This window comes from Limulus polyphemus, unplaced genomic scaffold, assembly GCF_000517525.1.
Source record: "Limulus polyphemus unplaced genomic scaffold, Limulus_polyphemus-2.1.2 Scaffold3891, whole genome shotgun sequence".
Classification (NCBI taxonomy): Eukaryota; Metazoa; Arthropoda; class Merostomata; order Xiphosura; family Limulidae; genus Limulus; species Limulus polyphemus.
Window position 1 is genome coordinate 67,348 of NW_013669501.1, and position 10,386 is coordinate 77,733.

Genomic DNA, 10,386 nt, shown 5'->3' on the forward strand with positions numbered 1-10,386 from the left:
TATATGCTTCTCACGGTGCCTTCCCATCGAATTCCTGTGGCTTCCTTCGTACTAGATCACCCCTATTGCTGACACTCGTGTCTGGAATGTGACTTCTGACAGGACTGACGATGTCTGCATTAGGGTTTAGCTGCGGGGCCTGGAAGGGGCTTCCTGTTGTCTGAGGCTGATTAGGTCAGTGGCTAATATATCCTCCTTGTGTAAAAGACATTAAATCATCCTTTAATGTATTTGATTCACTTTGAAATTTACTAAAGTTTTCCATTTGTACTTCTTGTTTCCTTTCTTGTTCCAGTTGCCACTGCTGTAGTCTCTCTTCTTGTTTATTTTCTCGTTCTTGTTGTTTCTTTTTTTTTTCCTTCGATAGCTGTTGTAATCTCTTCTGTTTATTTTGCTGTTCGAGCTGCCACTGTTGCAGGTTTTATTGCCATTGCTGTTGTCTCTCTTCTTGTTTCTTTTCTCGTTCTTCTTGTTTCTTCTCTTTTTCCTCCAACAGCTGCTGTAATCTCTCTTCTTGTTTATTTTCTTTTTCCTCCAACAACTGCTGTAATCTCTCTTCTTGTTTATTTTCTTTTTCCTCCAACAACTGCTGTAATCTCTCTTTTTGTTTCTTTTCTCGTTCTTCTTGTTTACTTTGCTGTTCTTGTATTGCTGCCATCAAATATGCTAAGCATGTAGTTTGATTTGCCACTCTTCATTTCCATCTTCTTTTTCTTTTTTCAATCCCACTTCTGACACAAATATGTTGCATCTCTGTTTGTTTGTTAATTTCCCGTAAAAATTCTTTCCGAAGAACTTCAGCGATACAAGTTCTTTCTTAAATAAAACTAGTTTATTCTTTCTCAATACAACTTTGCAATACACTTAATGTCCACAGTCAGTTTAACTTAAACACGCGCTATAACTCAGAACGATTCACGCACTTTACTTACGACTTGACTCGATTATCTGTCTCTATATCTCTTTTCAATCTGCTATCTGAAATTATTGTCTACTTTTATTTGCCGGGCTTATATATTAAAATAGAGGGCGTCTGGCAAACACTCGAGCCTTCATGATCCTTCTAGAAACTCATCACGTGTTACCAGAATCACTTGACTTCCGCTGTCATAACAGTAACTTTCAGCAACCTTCTCAGTTATATTCCAAAAATTTTATCTCAGTAACTCAAAAAGTATTACCAATATGTAATATTAAATATTCTGTGGACTTACAATGCTAGAAATCGGGTTTCGGTTCTCGTGGTGGGCAGAGCACAGATAACCATTGTGTAGCTTTGTGTTTAACTTCAAACAACAACAACATCCTTTCAGCCATTATTTTCTCAACAATATGGCTAATATCTGAGCAGTTATCACATGATATTCAGCGGATGACTCTCAATGAACTTTTGCTCAGTAGTTCTAAACCACACAGTACTTTTCAACAGAGTTTTTGAACACTTAGCTACACATTACATCCACTAGTTTCAACCATTTTAACTTATTATAACCCAATGTAAATCTTAGCCATATCAATCAGGAGAACGGCAGTAATGGCTCGGCCTACTGTTGGAGCTGTCTCTCGCTCACCTCTAACTTCAATGTTTCCTCAGATCTGCCTCACTGTCTACATTCAACTATGTACTTTAACTATTTCCTCCACATTAGCTGAGTTGATATTACCAGATGGCATCCTCTTCTTCCTCTGATTTATCAGTCTCAACATCATAATTAATTAAGCCTAAGTACGAGAGGTTCGTCTGTAACAAACTGATGGAGTTTATCTGTGTTCCACATACTTTTGCATGCCTAGCTTCTGTTGTATTTCGTATGTCATTCAATGGACCAATATTTCAGAGTACGAGGTATGCTTCCTTACCACCATAACATACCAAAACAACACTCAGTTTCCATCCTGGTAGATCTGTTCTTTCACCATCTTCTGACATATTGGTGCCTTTCCTAGATGTTGATGTCAAGACTTGCATATGTCAACTAACAAAGACCTTAACCACTTCACATAGACTTGTGGGATGTCTGTTTACTCTAAGTGGAGAACCATACATCATGTTGACAGGAAAAGGATTTCCTGTGGAACACGAGCATGCACAGCAAACAACCTATTAATCTCTGTTCAGTTGTCCTGTATGACATATAGCAACTGCTCATCTTAGTTGGTTTGGCTGGGATTAACAAACTTGGCAAGCACCTACTTCATAGTTTGTATTATTCATTCTGCTAAACTGTTAGACTGGAAGTGTGTATCTTCAACACACCTAACACTTTACATAACTCAGAGAACAGTTTGCTGTTGAAATTAGTTTTCTTGCCTGCATTGATATCTTCCAGTGCTCCTAACTGGGCTATCCAATGTTATATGAAAAATATGTTCCAGTCTGAAAAAGCCACAATGCTCTACTTTCCCAAAGTAATTATTACTAACAACGTGATTGGCCATTCCCATTATAAAATAAGAGTTTGTAAACACGAGATGAACAACCATTTGAGAAAGCTTTTGTCTACTTTTATACATTGAGTGCAAAATTATCCTATCGTCCATACAGGTAAACAAAGTGTTATCATAGAGAGATTGACGCAGAACAATAGGTAACTGAAGGAAGGAACACGTAAAAATGTTTAAGTAAGTCCTTTTCATGAGGAATTACTGAAGTATCCAACCCTCTTGATTTTCCCACAGTCAACTTTTGTGAGCCATTTTCTAATGCCCTTGAAAGATACTTTTTAATCATGATTTAATTCTTGGTCAGTGAAAACTTCTACACGACTACTTACACCACTAGCTAATAGAATCTTGCTGCATAGTAATCACCTTTGCCAGTTAAGTTAGCTCTAAAAAAAAACACACCCAGCAGCCGAGCTGTTTTTGCTTCAGATCTCTTCTGGGTAATTAGACAAATATAAATTGTGCTCATCTACTTAAGATACCATTAGTACTCACCACTGACTTTGTATACATTTTATCCCAGTGTGTTCTTGATGAAGTTGAAAAGATATGCAATGTTGAAGAAAAGTTAAATTAATATCCAGCTCTGGATGCCACGACATACAATTTACTTAGATTCCACAGCTGTATTTCTGTGCTTCTTTAAGCCTGGCTTACTGACAGTGTCTGTCTATATTAAATAGGGGGAAATGTTTTTATTCATTATTATATAGAACGTTCTTAAGGTCATACATTTTTTCTGACATTTACTAGATTTCATTAGCAATAATGAATAAGTGTTAGTTGTATTGTTTGTAATTAAGCACAAGGCTGCACAATGGGCTATCTGTGCTCTGGCCACCACGTGGATGTAAGTCTGCAAACATACCGCTGTGCCACTGGGGGCATGTTAGTTGTAACACCCAGATTTCAAGTCATGAAGACAATTTTGGTGGGTTAATACTCAAACAAAGCTTTCTAGTATTCTCTCTTTTTTAAAATTTTTAATTGAGATTTTAACTCCTTGTGATATTTGGACCCTGAATTGACCATCAGCTGGACGAATTAGTACCAGCTATGAGGGAGTAAGGCCCACACAAAACATGGTAGATGTCAAACAACAAATACAAAATCTAGTTCCAATCGGCTGCAAGGTGCTAAAAGCAATTTCTCCAGTAGTTCAAGAGCACATTTAATTTCTATAAAAGTATATTTATTTAGAAATAGTTACTAATAAAATACATTTTTAGTTTAGTAACAATTACAGAAGAAGTTTTAATTTTTTCATAATTCAGAAAGTAACTAACACTAGTAACTAAACCATATCATATCCAGAACTAATATATATTACAGCCAGTTCTGAAAATATTATTCAGGAAATAACACAACTGTGAAAATAAAGCAAAAAATACTTATTAAACAATGAAGCATGTCAGGGTTTAACTTGTACTGATTAACTTCAATGTTTGTTGTATAGACTTCTGTGACTGGCGAGGCAACTTAGTAAACATTTTTCGTACCTGAAAAATCTATTTCCGATAGATAGTTCACACAGAAAATAGCTCCATCGCTCATGCATCTGCCAATGAGGCTTGCATACCACTAGCGTTGAAATATCTCCCACCTAAAAAAACGTGTTTGACGTGAACTGAACTAGTGCATGCTAACATCATCGTTCAACGATAACCTTTCACCAACAGGAAAGGAACACAATATCCTTGTGCAGTAACTCTCCTTAAACAATTGCACTTTAAAGAACTTAAATGAGGCAAAAAGAAAGTGCACCAAATGGAGCAAGGAGGAATAGGAATGTGTCTGGAGGTGTCTATAGGTAATAGATTTTTCGGTAAGAAAAATATTCACTTCTGAGACTATAAACTCACCCACACTGAAATGAAGGTATCAGTGCAAACATTAAACCTAAATGACCTCCATTCAGAAAATGCCCAAAGGGAAAGCATACAGTGTGAGACACCTGATGGTAGGGGCTCCAGAGAAGCACACCCGTGGGATAGTGCATCCCTTCTCGACCAGGGTATACTGTTTGCCAAAAGAACCACAAGTGTTGAAGGAATGGGTAGAACTTGATCATGACCAACCAAGTACCTGGACACAATTGGCCATGAGTCAAGAAATATAGTTTGAACAATCAGATTGTATGGTGTGTGTCCCACCTCGATTCAAGTAGACAGACTCACTGCAGCAGGAGGAGAATACACTAACTAGGTGAGGAAGTGACATGCACTACACAGTGCCACTACTGTCCTACTTTCCACTGATGCTGTGCACAATCAGTGAGGAACTCTTGAAGGTCCACCACCCCAGCAGCTAGAAACTGGTAAGTAGCAAGGTTCTCCTGTGTTCTACTTCATAATGGGAAAACCCAGAGAAGTGCTCCGATCTTCATCAGATGCTTACAGAAAAGGTCTTTCACTGGAGACAGTGCAATGAGTCACAACAAAATCCTATTTTTAAAAGCTGTTAAGAAGGAGCTTAAGAAGTAACTAGTCACTTCCATGGTTCTGGCTTTTTCTATGATAATTTATGAAAGGTACTGTCTGGATTAGACAATTGAGTTAATTGAATACCATGACATCTTTAGTGGTCTAGTGGAACACCTCATCTCAACAATGGACACCGGGTAGAGCCAGGTTGGATGAGTTGAGCACTTTCCATTACTCCTGGCCCAATGTGGATTTTGGGAAGTCAGCTTACCCCGAGAAACAACACCATCCACCTGGTGGGATCCTATAAGACGGAAAAGGGTGATGAAAAAGAAAATACCATTCTCAAAGGCAGTATAGATTGAAGAAAAGCAACTGTAGGGAGTCAAAATCATACAGGTGTCCAAACAGCCAGATGATGAAGATAATGGGAAATGAACTTGTACTGATTTGTCTATATGCCAGCTTGAAGGGTCTTGACCTAGAGTCAATAAAAATGAGACCGAAGAGAGTGTGACAGACGACGAATCTGACGTGAGAAATGTGAATAAGCTCATGAGCATCAATATCCAGAGAAGATTACACCAACTGAAGAAGTTGCCAGAACTATCCAATAAGAGTTGAAGACAAGAGGTCCCAAGACAGAAACAAACGATGAGGGAAACCTAAACAGGAGACTTTTGTGCAAAGTAACACCTAACAGGACATAGAATACAATCTGGGTCTCAAATGAGCATAGAGGTGAAAAGATGGAAGATGGGAGAGAAAGACAGATGACCTTCCAGAGTCACCAAAGTCTCAGGAAGAAAGGCCTGGTCTGGGTAGATGATTAAATAAGTAAGGTGAAAGAGAGTGCAGGAAGCCTCAATGGTATATACATCCAAACAACGATGATCACAGGTGAGAACAAGAAGGAAGTATGTCTTCAGAGAAAGACAGTATAAGGAAAATGAAGCCAACGACTTGAATGGAAAATGTATGCAAACAAGTAAAACTGCATTAAGGTCCCAGTAAGGGGATCGATGAAAAAAAAAGGAAGGAGCAGAACAATGTAGAGAAGACAGGGGAAATAAAATACCTGACAGTAACGGGAAAGGCCAACTGTATTTGATAAAGCCATCTGATAACAATCAATGATAGAAACTACTTTCAATAGGAATGGGATAAAAAGGCTAAATGAACAGAAAGTGCAACCCTATGGGTAATGGATCTGACAAATCCCACACATGAAGCTGAAAAGATGACACATGTGAGTTTGGAACGAGAGAGGGGGAACAGGGCAAGGAAAGAGATGGCCTGGGTGCCAGTTGACAAAGCAGAGGAAACCAGGGTTGTGCAGGCCAAAGAGGCACCGCCAACAGAACTTGACAAGGAACGTGGTGAATCAAAGCAGGGATATGAGGGAGGAGACAAAAAGAAGATAGGCATACAGAAAGAGATGAGACCAGTCCTGGCTGAGAGCATCAACTGCCAGGGCCAAAGGATGAGGAACTGGTGACCAGAAGAGTGGAAATTTGATGTTTATAGAGGAGTGATGAAGTCACTGATGAGAGGCATGCCCAAATGAGGGTAGAGAGACCACCCCATAAGTAAAATTCAGTCCAGTCGAGAGATGATCTGCCACCAACATATGACAAGCCATGATATAGAACTGACTGGAATGAGCCCAAATGAACACAACTGTGGAATTGTCAGTGCATATCATGACCAAATGATTCAGGAGGAGAAAATGGAAACATGCCAGACAGATTGCAAGAAGTTCGAGTACACTTGATGTCGAGTGAGCACTCCTTCAGAGCCCATACACCCAAAGTAATGTCAGCATTCTGTGAAAAGATAGAGATCCAGTTGGTGGGGAGAGACAAGGGGATTCCCACTGTTGTATTGGCAGAGCTAAGCTACCAAGTCAAGTCCTTAAAAAGAGAAGAGAGACTGACGGTCGAGGACAAGATATCCCAAGAAAGGTTTTACAGGTCCTGCAATGTTCACTGGAGGAAGTACATGTATATATGGCCTAAGGGATTGAGTGGTTTTAGGGAAGTCAGAGTCCTCAAAAGCAAAAGAACTTCATGTCGAGGGTATAAATGAGAATTGCAAATCTTGGTGACAAGACATTCCATTACTTTCAGACAAAGCTGAGTCCAACTGAGATGAGAGTTGAAGAACATGCCCACATGTACCAAATGTTTGGTAGGTTTGAAATTTTTGACTAGACAGCCCAACTGAGCAGACTCCTGCAGAAGAATGTAGGTGAGAATGTCTTCCCAAGAAGAAGCCAATGATCCATGTAATAATGGAACCTCAGTCACAATCTATGAGCATATGTTTCCATGACTCAATTGAAGGCACAATGCCAAAAGTAAGAGCACAGAACTGGAAGACAAGATTGCAATGGATAAAACAAAGAAAATGCCTGGAGGACAGGGCATTGGAATGTGTAAAAAGTGAAGTGACGAGAGATAATGTGGAAGGGTGGTAAAAAAAAGGAAAAAATAAAAGAGAAGGCACAAAAATTGGTACTAGAAAGTGAAATAGAAGTTATGGTGTCTGTCCCAAGCAGGTAAAACAGATTCCAATGATAGGGTAATCAAGGAAAGGAAATTAAGAATGACTGTAAACCAGGACAAAAACAAAACAAAAAGAGTCAAATAGGTGAGAAGGACTATGCATATGAGTAGGGATGTACAGTTGTTCAAGAAACAAGTCTGTACCGACCTTTTTGTTGGGTGAAGGAGAGAAGACAAAGTAATCTTGAATATGGGTTTTGTGTAGTAAAGAATGAGAGAAATAGTAAGACAAGTCATGTTCAAATGGGAATGCCAACCAAATGGACAGGAGGAGGCCCAGTGTGCATGAGAGAACCCACAACTGTCAGGTCTTCCACTGTTAAAAATTTTCCAGTAGTCACAGGTTCCATTTCAGTAAAATCATCACCATCACAAGATAAAATAGAAGTTACTGCTACATCAAAATTCATAATGGTGGATAAGCACAGAATTTTTCTTTAGTAAAAATAAAAGAAATCAGTTGACTTGAGCTAAGGTTAAGTTTTGTAAATTATTGCAATTTTCATGTTATTGATTAATAAGCTTAAAGCACATCCATTTGAGATTGCTGAGGAAAAGAATGAAGTTATTTTCAGCCCAAGTGCTTAGGGGAATTACTGTACAAGAAGTTTGTGTCCTATTAGTAATGAGCTATTGTTGTAGTTCATGTGATTTTTAGGTGGAAGTTAGTACATAGGCAGATGCAAGGGGGTATCAAGCTATTTTGTGTGAAGTATCATCTCAGCAGTTAGACTTTATAGTTAAATCTAAGTTCTTGTGCAATATCCTAGGTTATCTATGTGAATTATCATTACCATCATAAATCAAGGTAAACTTCTAACTCATATTAGTTGCTATTATCCTTCCCTTTAATAAAATACAACCTCATTTGTATGATATGATAGACAATCAAGGTTAAGTATAAGCTTTATAAAATAGTAATTGTAATGGTAGCTACCCTTTGTTTATGTTAAAGGACTGGTGGAAGTTTACAACTCTTCTACAACTAGTTTAGAAACACCTCAGTATCTACACACTGAACACTTGCACAAACTTTTAGAGAAAAACAACAACCTAAGATACCTAATTACAGTGATACTCTTTAATGGATAAAAAAAAAAGACTTGCAATTTGATGATCTCATTACATTCCATTTCCCCCTTGCATATCTAAAGTCCTTCCTAAGCCTGAACTTTAACTAATAAGACCATAATTGTGTAAAACACCAAGGAATTTATTTTATATTCAATTTAGAAAGATGAATATTTCTCATTCATAAAAATTTTAAGTTCTCTCATACATAATGCATGTATAGAAAGTTGATGACCTGCATTCAAAGAAAGTTACCTTATTGTTGTGTTGATTATGGTTTGCTCAACATTTTCTAGGTTTTCTATTGGATGGTGTTGCTGGAGAATTTCATATTCTAGCAGCACAGATTAAATAGAGGTTTAAAAGCACAAGTATCTTAAAACACCATTTTCTCTATTTTTTTTAAATAATTGGATGATTTGTGGCATGTGTAACATATGTATTCTAAGAGAAATGACCCTATTCAATTAGTATATAGAGATTTAAGTCTTTCAGCCTTAACATACTACCCTGCTTATATACTCGGAGAGATGTGTGGCCATTTTGTGCAAATGTCTGATATGCTGTGTGTCTTATGCTGTTGAACAAACAGTTTTTGTTTTATTACCATGCTTGTGTTCAGTCTTTTCTCAGCTCAGTCAAGCCAGAATTCAGATAACTGTACAGCACATGTTAAAGCTGGTACTATTCTCAACTGTAAAATATCACTGTACCTGAGAATATCATATTAGCTTGAACAACAAAGCAAAGCTTTATAGAAACATAAATACTCCAACAGCTAGTAAAATCAAATAAACTAATTAAAATTAATAATGAAAGAAAAATATATCTACTTTTTTACAACAGCAAATAAAAGTTCAAAATAAATAAAAGTAATAAAACAGGATATAGAATTAAACTGAATATGGGACATAAAATCATAAAACAAGTAGAACTGAAACTTAAAGTGGATTTAAACAGGAATGATAGAGTGAAAATAAGAGCCCAGTAAAAAGATAAATAGAAAATCTGAAAATAAGCTGTACGTGAAGAATTGATCAATATAAAACTAAACATAAAATGAAAACACATAATGAGGAAATATCAAAGTAAATATAAAAACAGAATTGACACACTCCAAAAGAAATCATAAAAAAAGATCAGTTTGAAATTGAAACTAAAAAAATGGCAGCTAGTCACAACTTCAAATTTTGCATATAAATAATGATTTAAAAAATCATTAAGTTAAATGGAATATAACTATTATAAATAAAGCTAAGTAAAAAAATGGAATAAAATAGTGTAACCAATTCAATAAGAGGTATCATGTATGAAACTAAATCAAGAATCACAACACACACACCAAAATTAAACATGGTGACAAGTAACAATATGAAATATTCTAATGTAGTCCACAATCATTAAAGTGTCAAGTTCTTTAATAATGTGTTCAGTTAAGAAAGTTATAAATCATGATGTTGTGCACATAGCAATCATTACATAGTGTAGTTTACTTTCCACGACCTTACCACTTCAGATCAAGAATCACCAAAAACAGCTACCAATTGTGTTTTGTTAAATTTAGTACAATTTAATACCTCTGACACACTATATCAAAACATTTATCCACCACCAGCAGGTAATAAAGTTAAACAATCATATGAAAAATAATGATCAGTTATTAGGTGTTCATAGAAACATGGTGGGATGCACACAGAACAGCAGTGAATTTTTAATACCCAACATTTAAAACTAACAACACATTGATTTTTGGAATTGTATTTGGATATAATTTTCCAGGATGTAAGAAATGTTCGCTTCTGGAACAGCTTTGTTCATATAGTTATTTACAAATTTATTTTTCCTTTACATTGTAGTCTAGTCCCAAATAAACTTCATAC